The 22,132-nt window shown below is 49.1% G+C and overlaps 1 long non-coding RNA gene across 1 annotated transcript; it reads left to right on the plus strand.

Moving 5' to 3' along the window:
• The first annotated feature begins 15,077 nt into the window (after window positions 1-15,077).
• Window positions 15,078-17,315, plus strand: LOC103306617 (uncharacterized). Its single transcript, XR_010599814.1, has 3 exons — window positions 15,078-15,209; window positions 15,651-15,752; window positions 17,178-17,315. It is a non-coding gene; the product is annotated as an uncharacterized LOC103306617 (long non-coding RNA).
• The last annotated feature ends 4,817 nt before the right edge of the window (window positions 17,316-22,132 follow it).

Consider the following 22,132-nt stretch of genomic DNA (forward strand, 5'->3'; position numbering starts at 1 on the left):
ATGAGACATAAAACCAAGTTCCTGACTTTTTGTAATCATTAAAGATTTCATCACACTTTCTCAAGGAAAGGGTGTTCCTCTTCGTATTCTACTTCGTGGTGAAAATATTATCTTTTGCAGAAGTAAAATATTATGTGAGGCTTTGTGTTCCCTTTTTTATTGGCTTCTGTTCCATTCTTTGTTCTCATCTGAGGTATTTAATCTATTGTATTTTTTGTGTTGATTGTACTATATTACTGCTTTGTGTTTCCAGTAATGGAGAAGCTGTTCTGGTCCCCTGGACTGCCAGTGCTAATGGATGGCATGTGTCTCCCCTGCAGCAATACCGCCATGTAAATGGCAGGACCTATTCCTAGGAAGGTTGAAGCACTTCCAACTAACCCTGATCAAAGAATCATAGAAGTTAAGATAGAAAATCTTATAAGACCATCTAGTTTCCCACACACAACTCTAGTCAGCACAGGTTTGTTTCCTATGGGACATTTTCTGTTATTTTCCATAAGAGGTCACTGCAGGTCAGTATTCAGAGTTGTATCCAGAAAGCTCCTGCGAAAGTCAGGAAACCTTCAGAACTCAGCAACAAATTGGTTGCAAAATACTACTGTCAAGAATTACAAGTATTGTAGCTGTGTTGGTCCCATGCTGTTAGAGAGGTCAGAACCCGAAGAAGAGCTCTGTCTCTCGGACCAACAAAAGTTGGTCCAATAAAAAGTATTAACTCACCCATCTTGTGTCGCTGCTGTCAAGAATGTTTATCATGACTAATAATTTGATGCTGCAGTGTGGGATGCTGAAGGGCAGAAGAAATGTGATTAAGTTTGACAGCTGATTTTCCGGGTTTTAAAAGTAGGAAATTCAGTTTCCATTGAAGTGATATGTTAACAAAATACAAGTTTCTTATGACTACTAATACCATGGTCCCTAAAGAGTGACTGTGATAGGATTGCTTCTGGGCTCACAACAAACCACTGTTAGTCCACAGCCAGGTACACAAGACAACAGGTTTTTATTTGGTTGTCACCCCCTTCAGGCAGGACACTACGTGAAACGGTTTCACTCAGAAAAACAAGCAAGTCACTATAAAAAGCAACAGAGGGTCCTGTGGCACCTTTGAGACTAACAGAAGTATTGGGAGCATAAGCTTTCGTGGGTAAGAACCTCACTTCTTCAGATGCAAGTAATGGAAATCTCTAGAGGCAGGTATATATCAGTGTGGAGATAACGAGGTTAGTTCAATCAGGGAGGGTGAGATGCTCTGCTAGCAGTTGAGGTGTGAACACCAAGAGAGGAGAAACTGTTTCTGTAGTTGGATAGCCATTCACAGTCTTTGTTTAATCCTGATCTGATGGTGTCAAATTTGCAAATGAACTGGAGCTCAGCAGTTTCTCTTTGGAGTCTGGTCCTGAAGTTTTTTTGCTGTAAGATGGCAACCTTTACATCTGCTATTGTGTGGCCAGGGAGGTTGAAGTGTTCTCCTACAGGTTTTTGTATATTGCCATTCCTGATATCTGACTTGTGTCCATTTATCCTCTTGCGTAGTGACTGTCCAGTTTGGCCAATGTACATAGCAGAGGGGCATTGCTGGCATATGATGGCATATATAACATTAGTGGACGTGCACGTCCACTAATGTTATATATGCCATCATATGCCAGCAATGCCCCTCTGCTATGTACATTGGCCAAACTGGACAGTCACTACGCAAGAGGATAAATGGACACAAGTCAGATATCAGGAATGGCAATATACAAAAACCTGTAGGAGAACACTTCAACCTCCCTGGCCACACAATAGCAGATGTAAAGGTTGCCATCTTACAGCAAAAAAACTTCAGGACCAGACTCCAAAGAGAAACTGCTGAGCTCCAGTTCATTTGCAAATTTGACACCATCAGATCAGGATTAAACAAAGACTGTGAATGGCTATCCAACTACAGAAACAGTTTCTCCTCTCTTGGTGTTCACACCTCAACTGCTAGCAGAGCATCTCACCCTCCCTGATTGAACTAACCTCGTTATCTCCACACTGATATATACCTGCCTCTAGAGATTTCCATTACTTGCATCTGAAGAAGTGAGGTTCTTACCCACGAAAGCTTATGCTCCCAATACTTCTGTTAGTCTCAAAGGTGCCACAGGACCCTCTGTTGCTTTTTACAGATTCAGACTAACACGGCTACCCCTCTGATACAAGTCACTATAGGAAATCAAAAAACTAGTCCCATGTCAGGCTTACCTTCCCTCGGGGAGGCTGTGGCAGACAGCAATCTCTAGTCATTTTGTGGCCTCAGCTAGACTTTATTCTCTCAGAGTGAAGTCTGCTCTCCCACCCAGCTGAGTCGGGCTCTCCCCTTTTAACCTCTCTCTCCAAGCCTGAGACCTGTTGCAGATATAGCAGTGTGGGACTAATTGACCCATAGCAGCTTGTTAACCCTTTCCTGGTCAGTGTGGGGTTAGAATACCTCATCATGGGGTTTGTATACCTTATCTTACATTTTCCACCTCAAGACAGTATTAGCAGATGTCAGCTCCCCAGGGACAAAAAGTAGCTTTTCTGGTGTGTCTTCCCTGTTCTATATTGTACTTTGAATGAGTATGGCTGGAGGGTTAGGTACCACTACATTATTCGGAGGTTCGTATCTAATGGCGTTCAGCCGTCGCAGAGAGTGTGGTCAGGGTGAATAGGTTTCCGAGGAAGTAATAGCAGCCACAGAGAATATCAAACCAGCTACTGTCTATGATTAGAAATCAGTATCTACATTTACAGAAAGTGCATTGTGTTTATCTTTTAAAGTTATTTTTAAGGCACTTACATGCTTCAGATCAGTGTCAATCCAACCACTGCAAGGAGTCTTGGGAAAGAGTGAAAAAACAGCAATGGATATTATGCACTGTTTTATTTCCTGTCTCTAGGACATCCATAGAAGGGGATGAGCTAATGTCACTCAGACCTAGATCCACAAAGGAATTTAGGGTCCTAACTTCCATTGAAATCAATGCAAGTTAGAAACCCAAATACCTTTGAGGCTCTGGCCCTTAGTAACTATCAGTTATTTACTGTTCATCAGAAGTGCAGCTCACCAAATAGCCCAACCATCCAGAGCCGGAGTTCAGAAGCCCTTCTGAGCATTGTACAGTAACCCTGATCTGTTAGGACCCATGGGTTACTCAGAAGCTCATCTCACCTATACCTCATCACTCATATCTCATCTCACCTCAGGTACAGTTAGCAGGACGCGTCTTAGTAGGTGAGGCTGGTCTACTCAATAAACTGACAACCTCCCTAAATGTCCAGATTTGTGCACAACTGGCAAGTAACTTGCCTTTCATGAAATGGAGCTGAGGAGAAGGTTTCTGAGACAGAAATAAGGACGTTGTGGGGGAAAGAAAAGGTGAAGGAAGGGAGAAAGACAAGGAGGGAGAGAGTAGGGGAAAGGGAGTAGAAGGCGGCACTGTGATAGGAAACTGAACCACTCACTTGAAAACAACTTGTTTATACTTCCAAAGTTTCCTGTTTTTCCCAGGAGATATGGTTATTTTTCAAACTAAAACAACAAAGTAATAATTTAATTACATTTCCTTCCAAGATTTCAGGCAAAGTGTAAACAAGTAAAATCCAGAGGGGAAATCAATCCAACTTCTTTTTGCAATAGGACTTGAGCCTCATAGGTTTTTTTCCTACTATATATTCCAGTTGCTACTGTCCATAACCTTGCTATCTGTGGCACTGCTGTCACCAGCTGAAATGCCTCAGATAAATATTTCTCAGGTGGATTTTTTTTAAATTGCTCTGTATACATCATGGCTTTTGACATTTTGCATATGGGCAAGTGGATGTGACAGTTACAGTTGAACCACTTACACTGAGAATCTTGTTCTGCCAAGGTAAAATCTATGGCTTGTCTACAAAGGGACACTCAGGAAAATTAATCCAAATTAACTTTTAAAGTAGATTAGTTAAACCATATTAAATCAATGTGTGGTCACTATTATTCAGAATTAAAGTGGCTTTACTTTGGTTTAGTTTAATTCACTTTGGAGGTGAATGAAGATAAATAGAATTAAGGGCACTTTATTTCTGAATGATGGTTTTCACACACAGGTTTAATGCATTTTAGCTAATCTTCAAATTCATATCTTTAGTTAATTCATATTAATTTTCCTGGATGTCCCTTTGTAGACAAGCCCCTGGCTGCATGGGAGGATCATAGAGAACAGAAACTCAGCAACAACACTATGGCAACCAACTAAGGAACTCCCAGCAGGATCTTTAATATCACCAGAGTTGATGAATTTTCTCCCTTCCCCAACCTAGGTGAAGAAGGAATTTTAACAAACAAACAATGAAGAAAGTTGTTAATAAAGGCCAGCTCTAGAACAGCAGTTGCTGTACTGTAGTAGGTTCAGCTTTGGTCACTGTTATCAGAGCATAAGCATCATTCATTTGCAATGAAATACAAACATAAAGATTACTTGGGATATAAAACGATGCCTGTGGTATGTGACCTTGTGATTTAAGACATTTCTGTGTCCCTTGCCTTTTTCACCATGACCTGTCTGTGACTCCCTAAAAATGCAATGATAAAGTGCACTTGCTGATGACTATTTCAGGGAAGTTCTGAACAAAAGTGAGGCTGGGATGTGACAAATGTCTAGCTGTACCTCAGCAATGGGGGTGAATAGTTGGGATGAGCTCGGGAAATAAGCAGGAATCCCTCAGTCCTCCACCTGTACTCGTACATCAATGAATTCCTTTTTCGGGATGGATAGAGTCCAATGGGTGTCTTTTACTGTGGAGAGTCTGGGAGGTCTAACACCGGTAGTCTCCCATAATGCTCTTATGCTATTGGCTGGAGTGGATAGACTGTAGATGCTTCTTCTTCTTCTCTCCTGTTATGACTAAAATATAAAATATCTCAGGGTAATGTGAGCAAAGCCAATGATTAGGGCCCAACCAAATTCATGGCCATGAAAAACTCATCACAGACCATTAAATCTGGTCTCCTCCATTAAAGCTGGTCTTTTGTGTACTTTTACCCTATACTATACAGATTTAATGGGGGAGACCAGCGTTTCTCAAACTGGGTGTTCTGACTCAAAAGGGGGTTGTGGGGGAGTCACAAGGTTGTTGTAGGGGAGTCATGGTATTGCAGACCATACTTTTGCACTGCCCTCAGAGTTGAGTGGTCGGAGAGCGGCAGCTGCTGGCCAGGCACCCAGCTCTGACGGCAGTGCCCTGCCAGCAGTAGTGCAGAAGTAAGGGTGGCAATACCATACCGTGCCATCCTTACTTCTGTGCTGTTGCCTTCAGAGTTGGGTGGTTGGAGAGTGGCAGCTGCTGGCCAGGCACCCAGCTCTGAAGGCAGTGCCCTGCCAGCAGTAGTGCAGAAGTAAAGGTGGCAATACCATACCGTGCCATCCTTACTTCTGCACTGCTGCTGGTGTTTTGGTTATAGGATTTTAATAGGATTTAAATCTGAAATTTCACGGTGTTGTAACTGTAGAGGTCCTGACCCAAAAGGCTGTTGTGGAGGAATTACAAGGTTATTGTAGGGACATCGCGGTATTGCCACCCTTACTTCTGTGCTGCTGCTGGCGGCGGCGCTGCCTTCAGAGCTGGGCTCCCAGCCAGCAGTCGCTGCTTTTCGTCCGCCCAGCTCTGAAGGCAGCACTGCTGCCAGCAGCAGCGCAGAAGTAAGGGTGGCAATATCACAACGTCCCTACAATAACCTTGTAACCCCCCCCCACACACACACACAACACCCTTTTGGGTCAGGACCTCTACAGTTAAAACACTGTGAAATTTCAGATTTAAATATCTGAAATCATGAAGTTTATGATTTTTAAAATCCTATGACCAAAATGGACTGTGAATTTGGTAGGGCCCTACCAATGGTCCCCTAACCTTCCTTTTGGTGGACTCCTTTACCACTGCAGAAACTGCTTCATTGAGTATTTAATTTGGAGATCTCTAGGCTTTATATTCCCATCCTCTGAGCATGAGAGGATCCACAGCCCCAGGCTCTGAGTGCAAAAAGGTCCATCTCCCTCTGAGCAGCAACACACCACACATTGCACTAGTGCCAAGGTTTACACTCCATTCTCTGAGCACAGCACAGGATCTGCAGCCCAGTGCCAGGACTCAGACTCCCAGATTCTAAGTGCAGCAGGATCTGCATAACTAGGCATAGAGTCAGGACAGAAATCCTTTGCAAGAGTGAGTGCCAGCTGGACTCATACATTGTGAGGACATCTGAAAGACAAACTCCAGAGAGTGTCCTATTCTCCCTCCATTTAGTTGCACTTCTTTGGAATGGAGGAAACCCATATCACGCTCTGATACTGGAGCATCATGAAGTGTGGTGGAGAAACCTCCTGCAAGGTTTTCCTCTGATGGTTGTTCCAGCCAGATGGCTTCAATCTACTGACCAATTCTCTGTACTTTGTGTGAGGTCTGTGTGCAACTTAAATGGAGTCTGTTCTCAGCTAGTCTTGCCTTTTCCCTAGGTCTTGCCCCAGTACCAGAGCCAGGTTTTGTAACTAAGGGGAAACAGGAGGAGCAGTGAGTCATTGGCCATTTTTCAATTGAAAAATATGCTTGAAAAGACACCATACATATACCTAAAGGTGCTGGAGTTTGGGGAGGGGGGGCAGCCACTCTCTTGGGCCCCCAATTGGCTTCCCTGCGCCCTCCCCCACCAAACACACTAACCCTTTGCATGCTCTTCACTTCTTTTTAGGCACATTGAAACATTATGCTGGTACCATATAACAAATATACCAACTGTGTCCCAAAGCCCTTCACTTCTGAAGAGTTCAGCCATCAAAGATGTTCTTCTTCGAGTGCTTGCTCATATCCATTCCATTAGGTGTGTGCGCGCCGCGTGCACGATCGTCGGAAGATTTTTACCCTAGCAACACCGGCGGGTCGGCTGTGGAGCCCCCTAGAGTGGCGCCTTCATGGTGCTGAATATATACCCCAGCCGACCCGGCGCCCCCTCAGTTCCTTCTTACCGCCCCTGACGGTCGTTGGAACTGTGGAGCGCTGCTTAGCTGTTCTCCACTCTCCCTAGCTTAGTTTGTTATTCGCAGTTATAGTTATAGTTATAGTCCTAGTGTTTATAGTTTAATAGTTCAATAGTTTTAAAAGTTGTTCTAGTTGTTATAATAGTTCAGGAGATTAAAGGGGTCGTCTCCCCCTTTCTCCGCCGGCCGCGGGGCCGGGCTCATGCCCAACGCTCCCGGCTTCAAGCTGTGCGCCTCCTGCGCTAAGCCTATGCCCACGAGCGACCCGCACGACTCCTGTCTGAAGTGCCTGGGAGAGTCCCATCAAACAGATAAGTGCAAGATCTGTAAGGCCTTCAGACCAAGGACCAAGAAGGAGCGGGACTTTCGGCTCCGGCAACTCCTGATGGAGGCGGCACTTAGTCCGGACGCTCCATCTACAAGTCAGGCCCCGGCACCTAGCGCCTCGGTGCGCAGTGCCCCAGCGGCACCGGCCATGACGACCACGCGAGTGGCGTCAGATGAGCCTCCCCGGCACCGGACCTCGTCGGCGCCGCAAGCACAGCAAGTGCCTCGGCGCCGGTCATTATCCCCAGGGCATAAGAAAGCCCATAAGACGGGGACCTCCGTGCCGAAGACGCTGGCTCCCCCAGTGCCGGGGGTAGAGCCGCGTCCGCCGGTGGAGCACCGGAAACAGGTGCCTCCAGCACCGTCGACTCCGGCGCCGAGGCCGTTGAGTCCGGTGCAGATGGCGTCTCCACCGAGACCGGCGGTGATACAGTGCCTCCCGTCGACGCCAGAGACCTTCGCGACGGCGAGAGACTTAATAGCTCTCACGGAGCCGGCACCGCCCCAACCACCGGCACCGACGGCACCGTTGACTCGCCCGGTCCAGTCGAGGGGGAAACCTGCCTTGATGCGCCCTCCATCGCAAGGGCTGGAACCTCGGCACCGATCCAGGTCCCGAAGCAGGTCCCCACGCCGCTCCCAGTCCCGGCACCGAATATCACCTCGGCACCGGTCGTACTCGCGGCCAAGATCTTCTTCGCGGCACCGCTCTACGTCTCGGCACCGCTATGATCGTCGGCACCGATCAACGTCGAGACGTAGTTCTCGGCACCGCCACGGTCGACGCTCGACGTCGAGAGGCCGCTCCCGGTACCGGGCATACTCCAGGTCCTCGTCGAGGTCCAGATCCGACTCCCGGCACCGACGAGGTCATCGGCACCGGTCGCGGTCCCGGCACCGATCGCCGGCACCGCGTGGAGATAGATCATCTCCAGACCGGCACCGTGCGGCACCGCAGCCCACGGGAATCGTCTCGACGCTCTCGGCACCGCCATGGCCATCGAGATCGGTGTCTCGCTCCTCGGAGGACCTCTCGAGATCGGCATACCCCCCTCAGGGGCAAGCCGAGGAACACGACTTGGGCCATTGGCAGAACATAACAGAGGACCATTCTCATGGCCCATCTCACTGGTCGTTTTGGACCCCGTGGGCGTACCATCAGGCGCAAGGGGCTCCAGTTGCTTCGACCTCTCGCTCCGGTCACTCTGTTAGAAGGGCCCCGGAGTCCACCATCTCTCGGCCTCCGCCAGGGGGCATGGAGGCTTCCGTGTCCGCACCACCTGACGCCCTGGACTCAAGCGCAGGTGATGCTCCGGCCCAGGAGCAGGGAGACCAGGACCCTCCCTTGGATCCTGTTCCACCGGAGGCATCTTCCTCTTCCTCTCCGGATGAGGCAGTGGCGGGCACATCGTGCACAGGTCCACCTCCAATAGATCTTCGGGCTCACCAAGATCTTCTGCGTAGGATGGCCCGTAATATGGACCTGCAGGCGGAGGAGATAGTGGAGGTGCACGACCCCATCGTGAATATCCTCGGAGCGGATGCCCCATCGAGGGTGGCGTTACCCCTGATCCGCACGATACAAGCCAATGTATCTACGATATGGCAGACTCCTGCCTCTATCCCACCCACAGCGAGAGGGGTGGAAAGGAAATACTTTGTCCCGTCTAAAGACTACGGGTACTTGTATACCCACCCCCAGCCGTGTTCACTGGTGGTGGCATCAGTGAACGCAAGGGAGCGCCACGGTCAGCAGGCCGCAGCGCCCAAATCGAAGGAGGCTAAGCGCCTCGATTTATTCGGCCGTAAAGTTTACTCAGCCGGAGGGCTGCAACTTAGAGCGGCTAATCAACAGGCGCTCTTGAGCCGCTATAGCTTTAACTCCTGGAACTCTATGGGGAAGTTCAAGGAGTTGGTTCCCCAAGAGTCCAGGGAGGAGTTTGGAGCCCTGGTGGAGGAGGGTAAGAAGGTGGCTCGGACCTCCTTACAGGCCTCCTTAGACATAGCGGACTCTGCTGCGAGAACCCTGGCCTCAGGTATCGCTATGCGGAGGATCTCCTGGCTCCAGGTTTCGGGTCTGCCTCAGGAACTGCAGCAAACCCTGCAGGATCTGCCCTTTGAAGGACAAGGGTTGTTTTCAGAAAAGACGGACTCTCGCCTGCAGAGCCTCAAGGACTCCAGGACGATCATGCGTTCCTTGGGGATGCATGTTGTGGGCCCTCAGCGCAGGCCATTTAGACCGCAGCCTCAGCGCTTCTACCCCCCCCCCCCCCGCCTCGTCAGAGACAGGACTCGACCCGGAGGCGAGGACGAGGTGGTAGAAGAAGGTGGACCGGCCCTCAACCTGGTCAGAACCAGGGGCCACCTAGACCACCTTCAGGCCCCAGGCAGAACTTTTGAAGGTGCGGTCGAGGACGGCGCCCCAGTCATCCCACAGGATCCAGCCCCATCCTTTCGGGATCGCCTTTCCCATTTCCACCATGCCTGGTCCCTTATAACCTCGGACCGTTGGGTCCTTCGCACGGTGGACAGGGGATATGCTATCCAGTTTTCCTCAATTCCCCCCTCCTCCCCCCCTTCCCCGTCCCTCTTCAGGGACCCTTCTCACGAGCAACTTCTTATACAGGAAGTTTCCACGCTCCTTGCTATGGGGGCCATAGAGGAGGTTCCAGTGGAGTTAAGGGGCAGGGGATTCTATTCCCGTTACTTCCTCATTCCCAAGTCCAAAGGAGGTCTGCGACCCATCTTGGACTTGCGCGGACTCAACAAATTCGTAGTAAAGTTGAAGTTCCGCATGGTCTCTTTGGGGACCATTATCCCTTCCCTCGATCCTGGAGACTGGTTCGCCGCCCTCGACATGAAAGATGCATACTTTCACATAGCAATTTACCCGCCTCACAGACGCTTCCTGCGGTTCGTGGTAAGCAAGGTGCACTACCAATTTGCAGTCCTTCCCTTCGGCCTATCCTCGGCTCCAAGGTTGTTCATGAAATGTATGGCTGTCGTGGCAGCGTACCTTCGTCGGCAAGGGATACAGGTGTTCCCGTACCTAGACGACTGGCTGGTACGCGGTCGCACCAAAGAACAAGCTCGAGATCACGTCCACATAATAGTGCACACATTCAACAAGTTGGGTATCCTACTCAACAAGGACAAATCCACTCTAGAACCTACCCAGAGAATAGAATTCATCGGCGCGGTTCTAGACTCCAGACGTGCACAAGCCATCCTGCCAGACAATCGCTTTTGCACCATCACGAGCCTCATTCAAGGACTCAAGGCCTTCCCAACTACCACGGTGAGGTCGTGCCTTACCCTGCTGGGTCACATGGCTTCCTGCACGTACGTAACCAGGCATGCCAGACTTCGGCTTCGCCCACTCCAGACCTGGGTGTCATCAATATACCGCCCACATCGGGACAGCCTGAACATGGTGGTCACGGTCCCGAACTCGGTCCTGACCTCCCTCACATGGTGGCTAGACCACAAGGTGGTTTGCGAGGGGATGCCGTTTCACGCCCCACAACCCTCTCTGCACCTGGTCACAGACGCTTCATCCCTGGGTTGGGGCGCCCATCTCAACGAACACCATACCCAGGGCCTGTGGACTGCACCCCAGATAGCCCTGCACATCAATGTTCGGGAACTGATGGCGGTGCGCCTGGCGTGCCAGGCATTTCTCAATCTCCTACGTGGCCGCTGTGTGTTAGTTCTCATCGACAACACCACTGCCATGTTTTACATCAACAAGCAAGGAGGAGCACGTTCGTCAATTCTATGCCAAGAGGCCATTCGCCTGTGGGACTTCTGCATCGCCCACTCAATCCATCTCACGGCATCGTTCCTCCCTGGAGTCCAGAACACTCTGGCGGACCGACTCAGCAGGTCCTTTCAAACACACGAGTGGTCTATCCGTCCGGACATCATACATTCCGTTTTCCAGAAGTGGGGGTTTCCCCAGATAGACCTGTTTGCATCTCGAGACAACAGGAAGTGCCACGTGTTCTGCTCCCTGCAAGGTCGAGCTCCGGGCTCCCTCTCGGATGCGTTTCTCCTTCCCTGGAAAGACCACCTGTTTTATGCCTTCCCTCCGTTTCCTCTGGTCCACAAGGTACTGCTCAAATTGCGCAGAGACCAGGCACAGGTGATTCTGATCGCCCCAGCGTGGCCGAGACAACATTGGTACACCACGCTGTTGGAGCTCTCGGTTCAGACACCGATCCCGCTTCCATTATGCCCGGATCTCATCTCTCAGGACCACGGCCGCCTGCGTCACCCCGACCTGCAATCACTCCACCTCACGGCGTGGCTGCTCCATGGTTCACCCAGGCAGAGCAGCAGTGCTCGCACTCTGTCCAACAGATTCTGCTGAGCAGTAGGAAGCCCTCAACACAGACCACATACTTGGCCAAGTGGAAGCGGTTCTCCTGTTGGTGCGAACAACGAGCCACGTCCCCGTTACAGGCGCCTATTCCTCTCATATTGGAATATCTCCTCTCCCTAAAACAGCAAGGGTTGGCGATATCTTCAATTAGAGTTCACCTGGCCGCTATATCGGCCTTTCATCCAGGGGAACTCGCGTCTTCGGTATTCTCTAACCCGATGGTCGTTAGATTCCTCAAGGGCTTAGACCGGATGTACCCACAACAACGTCAGCCCGTTCCGACGTGGGACCTCAACCTGGTTCTCTCCAAGCTCACAGGTCCTCCATTCGAGCCACTGGCCACCTGTTCACTTCTGTACCTATCCTGGAAGACAGCCTTCCTCGTAGCCATCACCTCAGCAAGGCGCGTTTCTGAACTCAGGGCGCTTACATCCGAGCCCCCTTACACAGTTTTTCATAAGGATAAAGTGCAGCTCCGCCCACATCCTGCCTTTCTCCCTAAGGTGGTTTCTCCATTTCATATCAACCAGGATATATTTCTCCCGGTCTTTCATCCTAAACCACATGCTACTCGCCAGGATCAACGTTTGCATTCTCTGGACGTACGCAGGGCCCTGGCCTTCTATATTGACCGCACAAGGCACTTTAGAAAGACGACGCAACTCTTCGTTGCAGTGGCCGACCGAATGAAAGGCTCACCGGTCTCATCACAACGTCTATCCTCCTGGATTACGTCTTGCATCCGGACTTGCTACGACCTGGCAGGTGTCTCAGTACCACACCTCACCGCTCACTCCACGAGGGCCCAAGCTTCCTCGACGGCTTTCCTGGCGCAAGTTCCGATCCAGGTCATTTGTAGAGCTGCGGTTTGGTCGTCAGTCCACACGTTTACAGAGCACTATGCACTAGTGCAGCAGTCCAGGGACGATGCTGCCTTCGGATCAGCGGTTTTGCACACAGCAATGTCTCACTCCGACCCCACCACCTAAATTGGGCTTGGGAGTCACCTAATGGAATGGATATGAGCAAGCACTCGAAGAAGAAAAGACGGTTACTCACCGTTGTAACTGTTGTTCTTCGAGATGTGTTGCTCATATCCATTCCAAACCCGCCCCCCGTCCCCACTGTCGGAGTAGCCGGCAAGAAGGAACTGAGGGGGCGCCGGGTCGGCTGGGGTATATATTCAGCGCCATGAAGGCGCCACTCTAGGGGGCTCCACAGCCGACCCGCCGGTGTTGCTAGGGTAAAAATCTTCCGACGATCGTGCACGCGGCGCGCACACACCTAATGGAATGGATATGAGCAACACATCTCGAAGAACAACAGTTACAACGGTGAGTAACCGTCTTTTTCTCAGAGCAGTGCACACTTAGGATCAATCACCTCATGGAAGTTGTAACTACCAGGAGGAAGCTCCTTTTTGCTCCTGTGTTTTCCTGATGGTTAGAAGTGTAAGACCGTGACAGTATCGGTGCCACCTGGGCTTGATGCTGTCACGCACTAAGCTGAGTCCCGAGATAAGTCTGGAATGGACAGAGTATGTTTATCTGTACCTACAAGTCAATTTGCAGATCCTGAGAGAACAGGATTTCTTTCCAGCTTTTTGGTAATTCCCTGTACTGTTCAATTCAGAATGATCTGTGAGAAAGGCTCTTCTGTGTTTTGGTACATTTCTGGTAATAGATGGAATCTCAAACAACTGTGAAAGTTGGAAAAAAAATAACCATTTTTTTTTTAATCTTGGAAAGGTTGAGAGGTTGGACTGGCATTTTGGGCAAAGATTCAGGTTGGTTGGATTGGAATTCAGGTTGTTAGGCTACTCAGATCAGTTTACGCCATCCCTGATTATCATATGTGCTTTCTGCTTCTCAGTCTCTTGCATTCCAATTTTCCATTGAACATTCCCTGAGAGAATACCCAGAAGGGGGCTTATTCTTTCATTACCTAAGGACCTGTGGTAGGTGTGGAAGCTGTGGTGAAATGTGGCACCTCTGAGCCTCCTTGCCAGGCAGGTGAAAACACTACATGCCATTTTATTTCTTAAGGCTTTTAGGTGTGTATCCCAGGCAGGTGGATTCATTCTCTGTGGGGGAGTCACAAGAAAAGGATTGGGCTGCATTTGGCACACCTGGGGAGGCGGGATCATGGGTGGCTTTATGACACTTCTCTACTGATACTGGGGACTACACTGGCCTCTGGCACAATTTAGAGCAGTCTCATGGCCTTTGAGGGGCCACTCCACTGGCCAGGATCATTAGAGTGCATTGCATTTCAGCTTAGCCCTCTCTCCCACTGTCCTGTCTCTCACCTCTCCCTGAGAATAGCTGTGAGGTTCTATAACCTACGTTGCTGGCCATGGCCTCCATGCCACTATCCAGCAGCCACAATAGTGCATATGCGTTATCACATACACCCTGTGCAAATAAACACCACAAGAAGTACCATCTTGGAAGGCTGGACTGACAGCTTGTGGCCTCTGATTGGTTCAGGTGCCCTATGTAAGCCCACAAACAGTTCCAAGAAGTGTCAGTGCAATGAAGTGGACTCTGCTGCCAGTCATAGTGATAGACCTGCCTCTTGGCTTGCTCTCGGACTCCTGACCCCAGCTCTGACTCCTGGTTCCTGACTCCAGCTCTGACCTTTGGTGTTGTTCCTGGCCTCTGACCACCCCTGTTATGACTACTAGGCATGACTGCCAAAGCCCCATTGGTGACAGTAGGATGAAGTGTGTATGTGCATGTGTGTGTGTGTGTGTGGGGGGGCAGTTTACAAGAGTTTCAGGATACTGCCTTGTGCATGAGCCATCAAGATAGGACTACACTATCATTATTATTTATATAGAGACACTGTTGTACATAGTACTCTGCAGGTATACACGGCAAGTCAGGTACTCTACCCTAGGGAGCTCTGGGCTATAATCTTACTGAGTGAATCAGAAAGGAGGATGAGGCTGGTAGGAAAGGAGAAAGCTGATACTCGGCAGAGATGAAAGCGAGATACTTAGGACCAGAGAATTTAATTGGGTTTTCCTAAAACACACAGTTCTTTTAAATTTGGCCAGATTGTGACGGCCTCTTTTTATGAGTCTGGCAACACAACAAAACTTTAAATCTCTTTGTGACTGGAAGAAAAAGCAGAATGATATTCCGAGCAGTACTTGAACTCTGTGTCTCTGGGACAGAGAAGAGGAGATGCAGTGGAGAGGGAATACGACTCTTTTGAAGAATCACAAGCACAAGTCAGCACTAAATTTTTACTTGAGTTCATATTTATTTCCTTTTTACAGATGTGCTGTCCAGTGATGAATGGGGCACGTTAACCTTCTGCTCTTCACACTCGGTCCACACCTGGCTGGGACCTCAGCCCCTGCACCACTGCGCAGTAGCTCCTGAGCTCAGTGGACCCACAACCCTGTTCTGGAATTGGAAACCATGCTGTGGGGAGGGAATGTCGTGGAAAGTCTCAGCTGGAAGGTGTTTTACTGAGGAGAGGAGGTTGATGGTTGTGGTTTATTCTTAAGTGGATATTCAGCCTCATGACAAACCCATTGCACAATAAAGCGTTCCCATCTATGGCTGTTTGGCAGCTCATATGTGAAATGATTTGGGGGGGTTAGTTGAATTCCTAGCATCACCCAAACAACCTAGCAATTGGCGGTCATCATTCTCCTTGACAGTTTCATCAGAGAAGGCATGGATTGAACTCGTCACAAAGCTTCAGCTCCCTAGAGTACCTAGAGATGGGGCCTCTGACATGCCCTGGGGAAGCCAGTGCTGTTTCTTTTGTGTCCAGAAAGGCCTTCATCTTCTAGGGCTGTGAATTCAACAGCATGCAGTTCAGCAAAAAATGATTTACAAACACAAAACAAATGGTGGTGTTTGGCATTATGTAATGGCACTTTTTTTCACTTGCAGTGCAGGAGCTTTTAATACCAGCATGCTGAAACTAACCAAATTTAGGTTAGTCAGGACCAGGAAGGTCTTTTGAGGAAGCTCAAAGGGATCTAACCAAGCTAGGTAAATGGGCAAATAATGTTCAATGTTGGTGAATGTAAAGCGGTGCCCACTGGAGGGATAAACTTAAACTACTTATACATCTTACAAAGTCCTAAATTAACTGTTTAAATGCATGAAAGGGACCAGAGCATTACTGCAGACATCTCAAGAAAAACCTTTGCTCAATATGATGCGGCCATGGTCAAAAATGCAAACAAGATGTTTGAAGGCATGAGGAATGGGATGGAGAATAAAACAGAAAGTAATATAATGCCATCATATAAATCAATGGTGCAGTCTCTTCTGGAATAGTGTTTGAAGTTCTGGTCATCTGTCTCAAAAAAGATACTGCACAATTAGAGAAGGACCATGAAATGATCATGGAAAAACTCTCATATGATGAGAGATTGAAAAGACTGGGATTGTTTGTCTTTGAAAAGTGACGAGGAGACGATGAATGGTCTAGAGAAGGGAAATTGGAAGCGTCTGTTCTCCTTGCTTCATAACACAAGAACAAGGGGACATTCAATGATGTTAAAAAGTGACAAATTCAGAGCTGATAAAAGGAAATCCTTTTTCACACAATGTGTGATTAGTTTGTGGAACTCATTGGCACAGGAATTTGTTGAGATCGAGAATTTAGCAAGATTCAAAAAGGGATTGGACATTTATATGGGTGACCAATATTTAGAGTTATAATAGTTAATGCTAATAAAAATGTTGGAAGGGATGTTAAACTTCATGCGTTAGGGTTTAAACCCTATCTCTGTTAGAGATTAGCATGAGATGTAGTGTGTTGGGTAGATTATCCCATATCTGCCTAATTGCTGGGTTCTTACATCTTCTTCCTGGTGCTGGCTAGTGTCAGAGATAGGACACTGGGCTAGAGGAACTTCAGGTCTGAACCAGTGTGGCAATTCCTATGTTCCACAACTGATAGTTATGTCTAGGGAAGACCTAACATGGAATAGGAGGTGATGCAAGTCAGGACTAAGGTGCATTGGAACGCTTGTGTTGAGGGACCCAGGACTGCAATAGCAGGGGATGTCATAAATCAGGACTGAGGTGCATTAGCAGAGCTGAATTTGGGCTTATGATTAGAACAGCATGGAGGGGCTGCAGGTCAGGGGTGAGGGGCCCTGGCAGAGCTGTGTGTGGGGAGTCCAGGGCTGGGATAGCAGGGGGGCTGCAGATCAGGGGTCGGGGCACTGGCAGAGCTGTGTGTGGGGAGCCCAGGGCTGGGATAGCAGGGGGGCTGCAGGTCAGGGGTGAGGGGCATGGGCAGAGCTGTGGGGGGGGGGGACAGGACTGGGATAACAGGGGGGCTGTAAGTCCAAGTGAGGGATGTCTGTAGAGTTGTGTAGGGAGTGTGGAGCCCAGGACTTGAAATAGCAGGGGATGCTGCAGGCTAGTGTTGAGTTGATTTTTTTTCTCTTTCTTTTTTAGATGCAAGGATTTGAAAATCTTTTCTGTAGTCTGAAGTTTTCCTTTCAGGATCCGAAATCTGTGAGCAGCAGATGATCCTGACGACAGTGGAGAGGAATACTTGGGAAAGTTTACTTAAAGGAGGACAGGTTAGAAAAACAATCTCTCTCTTCACTGCTTGAATCAGTCAGCATGACGCTGACGACGACACAGTTGGAAGAGAATGCAGCAGGCTCCTTGGTCCTGAGGCAAAGCAGCCCACACAGTCAGTTAATGTGAGGAGACTGGTCTGTGCTTGGAGGCAGTGTGGCAGGGTTTGTGAGGTGGGGGCCCTGGATGCAAGTCAGACGATCTAATCAAAGCAATCCTTTTGGTTTCCAGTTCTGTCAAGGGAATAAAGGGGGTAGGGAGAGTGCCTGCTAAGTTTGAAAGAGGTGCTGCAGGACTGGGCTCGTCTCCAGGATACAGGGCACTCTTGAGTGTCCCTCTCTGGGAGCGTGTTATTGAGCCGTTAAGCGATGAAAAACTTCTCTTGGTGAGGAAGGTGCTCTCTCTCTCTCTCTGCAAGCGTCTCCAGCACCAAGGGGCACTGATAGATGGGCTCAGTGCAGTCAAGGGACAGCGAATTTTCGGAGGCGGGAGTGAAGTGGCTGAGAAGCTGTGGAAGCCTGTGTCCAGGGGGCCTGGAAGGTCAGTCACCTGGTAGCCCAAGCCAGATGGCTGATGTTTGTGCTGGGGGCGGGGGGAGGGGGATTACTGCAAATATTTTTACACATATTCACACTGGCTTTGTTGGTGCCCCTTTTGTGTTCCCTTTGGGGGAAATCCAGTCCTGCCCAACACAAGGTGTATATACCACTGCAATCCCACTCCCCCCCCACTCCCAACACATCTGTGAATGCCATGACGTTCTGGCACAAGCAAACAGTTGTGGGTTTCAAAGCACCATTCTTGACCAGCTCATGGCTTGATGGATACCTCTGTGGGCAGGGGGAACTTCTTCAGAGCTTTAACTGTAACATCCTCTCCCTTTTGTCCCACTCTATGTCATCCTGAGGAATGCCACCTGGGAGAACTTTCCTACTGGTGATGTCCCTTGGACCTCCCACTCATGGTTTGCTTTAGTTTGCAGGGGAGAGGAGACGTATGTTCCTTTCCCAGAGCTCAGCCCATCAGCCAAACCAGTGGGAGCCTCTTAGGACTAACAGGAGCCAGTGCAAATCAGATCTAATCTGGTAGGAGCTTTACTGAGCTGGACTTAATTTTAAGTCACCTGCCCCTGGCCAAGACGGTCAGAACTGAGCTGGTCTTGGAGGAAAGTTACTTCCTCACTGAACTGGTAGGAGCCATGCAGGAGAATTTGCTTTGCCCTGGACACACCATGCTGGGCTGATATCCTCTGAGAGTTGTTCACAAATTACACCATCCTAGCAAGACCTTTTCTAAAGGGCCAACACTGGAGCCGATAGCTTTTCCATAATAAGTGGCAGAGTTCATGCCGCTGAACCTAAGGCCAGGCTGGGCCTTTCTCTGCTCATAGGCTCTGTCTGAATCCTTTGTGCGTTCAGCTCCACAGCTTGGATGGTGGGTTCACGTGATCACCAGAGTTGCTCCAGGAAACTCTGCTTCCTGGTCCTAATGCTCGGAGACAGTCATTCTCGTCTCCACCTTCTGGCCCTTTCCAGGATGGTTTGTAGAGGGATGGGTCTGGCCATAAAGTTGCTCACAATTGGAGCACTGGAAGGTCAGGAATCTAGAGGCTGCAGCCAAACCACAGAATCCAATAGGGCTCAGCCTGCCAGCCATCACCTGGACGTTAAATGGATTGCACATGGGTTCCCTGATTACAGACACTGGAAACCCCAGACTTCAGGGGAGACGGAATTACATCTCGTAACAGGAAGAGTTTGTGTCCTGAAAACAGCCAGTGGGGGATATGAAGGAGGCAGGTAGATTTAATTACTAGCATGGGATTGATTAGAGAAGGGCTATTTGGCGAGGAGATGATGGCATTAGCTGATATTTGGGATCCTTTGGTAACACTAATAGATATAATAATAAATAATAAATTAATAATGTTTGAATGTGCCTGTGTGTCATAGCACCCACAAACATAATGTGGGGTTTGAGAGTATATCATATATGCAGCCATGCAATAATGTGTGTGAGCATGTCATGTTGTGTATAGTTGTGTGCAAGTCTGTGAATACAGCTCACACATTCTCCCTGGCTACTTTGCTCCTTCTCTGTTAGGCTTGTAACCTCCTGATGATTGTATAAAGTTTCTCAGGACACTTCCAGGCTGTTTATCTGATACAGCATCATGCTCCCAGGGGTTAGGACACTAGCTTGGGGCTCAGGAAACCCCGGTTCAGTTCTCTACTCTGCCACAGGCTTCCTGAGTGACCTTGAACAAGACAATTAGTCTTTCTGGCCATCAAAGATATTGAGGCATCTGATGTCTACTGATTTCCATGAAAGTTAGGCGCCTGAATACCTTTGAGGGTCTGGGACTCAGTGCTGATCTGTAAAATGGGGATAACACCATGGCTCCACTTCACAGGGGATGTTGTGAGGATAAATACATTTAAAATTGGGAGGTGCTCAGATACCACAGTGATGGGGGGCATAGAAGAATCTAGATGATAGGTAGATCCAATATAGTGCAACCCAACTTTCTTCAACATTCCCGGCCTTCAATCCATTGTACTACTCTTCTGAGTAGATTTGGTACTAGTACTTTAGAAGAGGGGAATGGAGGTGGGTGGAGGGAGAGCTGAAGCGAGTAATTAAATTAGCCACTCACCATAACATTTGTGTTGTTTTAAATATCCTTCCCTATGTTACTAATGACACGTGAGCTCATGCACATGGAAAGAAAGTTTAAAATCTCAACTGTAGAGTATTGAGTCTGTTTGTTTACTCTTTGCTCCTCATCCAGCTCGGACAGGGAAACCGTCTTGACCAGTTGTTCCCGTTCTTGGTTCTCTGGCACTTTGATGCCATCAAACTAGGGCTCCAGAAGAAGCAGACCTTGTTCCTGGTCCTAGCGGAAATTCCAGTGGACTCTGTTAGAACCCTTCAGCTGGTCTCTCTATGTGACGCACTCATGTTCCCCTTATACTGAAATCCCATTCATAGCGCAAACTGTGGTGCTATAAACCAGCACTGATTGCATGTCCCAATCCAGTGGAAATTGCATGCTATATACCAGCATGGACTGCATGTCACACAATCCAGTCTATTCTGTAAATATGGTAGAACCTAGGCCATACATGGGAATGGATGGAAAAATATCTGGGATTGGGAGAATAGAAGACATGGCCTGTTCAGAGAAGACAGTTGTTCAGAGTCCTGTTTCCACTCTGACCAATTTGTATCACTCAGTCAGTGCAAACTATCTGGAATCTGACTGCAAGTGGCCACTAGGGATTTCCCCTGGTGGAAGGGATCTGCTGGCATAAAGCTGGCAGAGATGTCTCCTGCACAGGCTGCCCCCATCACCCTGGTCTAGGGACATCTCAGAGGCAAGATGAGAACATGGCAGAGTTCTGCATTGTTACACTGATTCTCCACTGGTGCAAGATTCTATAAAGATCATACATCAGTGGCATGAGCCCGGACTGGCATAAACCAGCCCATAGGATCAGGGAGTTGAAACTGGCTCCCAGATGCCCTCAGCCTTCCTCTGTGCCAAGCAGAGCTTATATACATGGGAGACTCTGTAAAAATATCTGAATTTTTGAGCTTCAAACAGTGCAATTCTCTTGGATATAATGTAAAGGGACCTCATCCCCATCAGAAGGAAGATGCTGTGGGATCAGGTCAGGTGGAATTTGACCAGCCCCCTTCTGGATTCCTTAATTTTCTCTCCCACAGATTGGAGAGTCACTTCCTGACTGAGTTTCTGGCCACCTGTCTGAGACCTGCAACTAGGGGATCTACCCCATCAGTGTTGGTGGATATATATAAGTGCCTCCCTCTCTCTCCTTCCCTGTGGCTGGGAGAATGAAAATTCAGCCTGTTTGGGGCTGCTTTAAAGTAGCGCGCGCGCGCACACACTCTCTCTCTCTCTCTGCTCCCCCCCAGCTACGTATGGTTTGTTATGGGAGAGACACCATTTGCCTGATGGCCTGCAACTTTTCATTGGCTCTGGAGTACAGGAGGGTGGGGGCAAAGTGCTAACAGGGGTTAGCAAGAGGAGGGTTTATTGGTAGGGCAGTGAGGGGAAGTCATTGGTTCACTCCGAGCTCTTTCATCCACTCAAGTCTTTTTTGCTTAGCAGGATTCCGCTTTTTGGGCTGCAGCAGAGAAACAGCCCGTTCCCAGATGCCACCTTTGTTCACTTCCGAGCAACCTCTACGCAGCTCTCTAGTGACTTCTTTTGCAACCAGAGTGAAGAGGGCAGCAGGGCCCTGACCCTGCCAGCAATAAAGCCAGTAGCATTGTGCTACCCTGGCATCTCCAAGGAGCCCTGCACCACTTCTACTTGAATTGCTGGAAAGAACAAAGGGCTATACTGAAAGCCCAAAGGCCAAGAATACATGAAATCTGGGGACAGGGCATATGCCACAGGGGTGATTTGTTCCTGATGCCAGTGGGGAGGACACTATGGCCCATTCCTCATGATGCAGAACATGGCAGTAGGTGCTGCTGCGCCAGAAGGTTCTTGAATAGGCTTGCAGGCCTCCAACAAGAGGTGCTCTCCTTTTAGAGGAGATTTGGGGTTTGTCTCCACAGCAAGCAGCAGCCCATGACAGCGAGGCTCAGAGCCTGGGTCTACAGATTTGAGCTCACGGGGGGACACCAGTGCCCTACGGCACTCAGAGTTGCTGTGCAGACATTTGGGCTCAGGCTGGAGCTTGGGCTCTGAAGCCTTAGAAGGGCGAGGGGGTGGGCCTCAGAGCCTACGCTCCAGTTCGAGCCCGACCGTCTACACAGCTATTTTTAGCACCATAGTGAGAGCCGGAGTCTGT

The sequence above is a fragment of the Chrysemys picta genome, chromosome 3 (genome assembly GCF_011386835.1).
Source record: "Chrysemys picta bellii isolate R12L10 chromosome 3, ASM1138683v2, whole genome shotgun sequence".
Classification (NCBI taxonomy): Eukaryota; Metazoa; Chordata; order Testudines; family Emydidae; genus Chrysemys; species Chrysemys picta.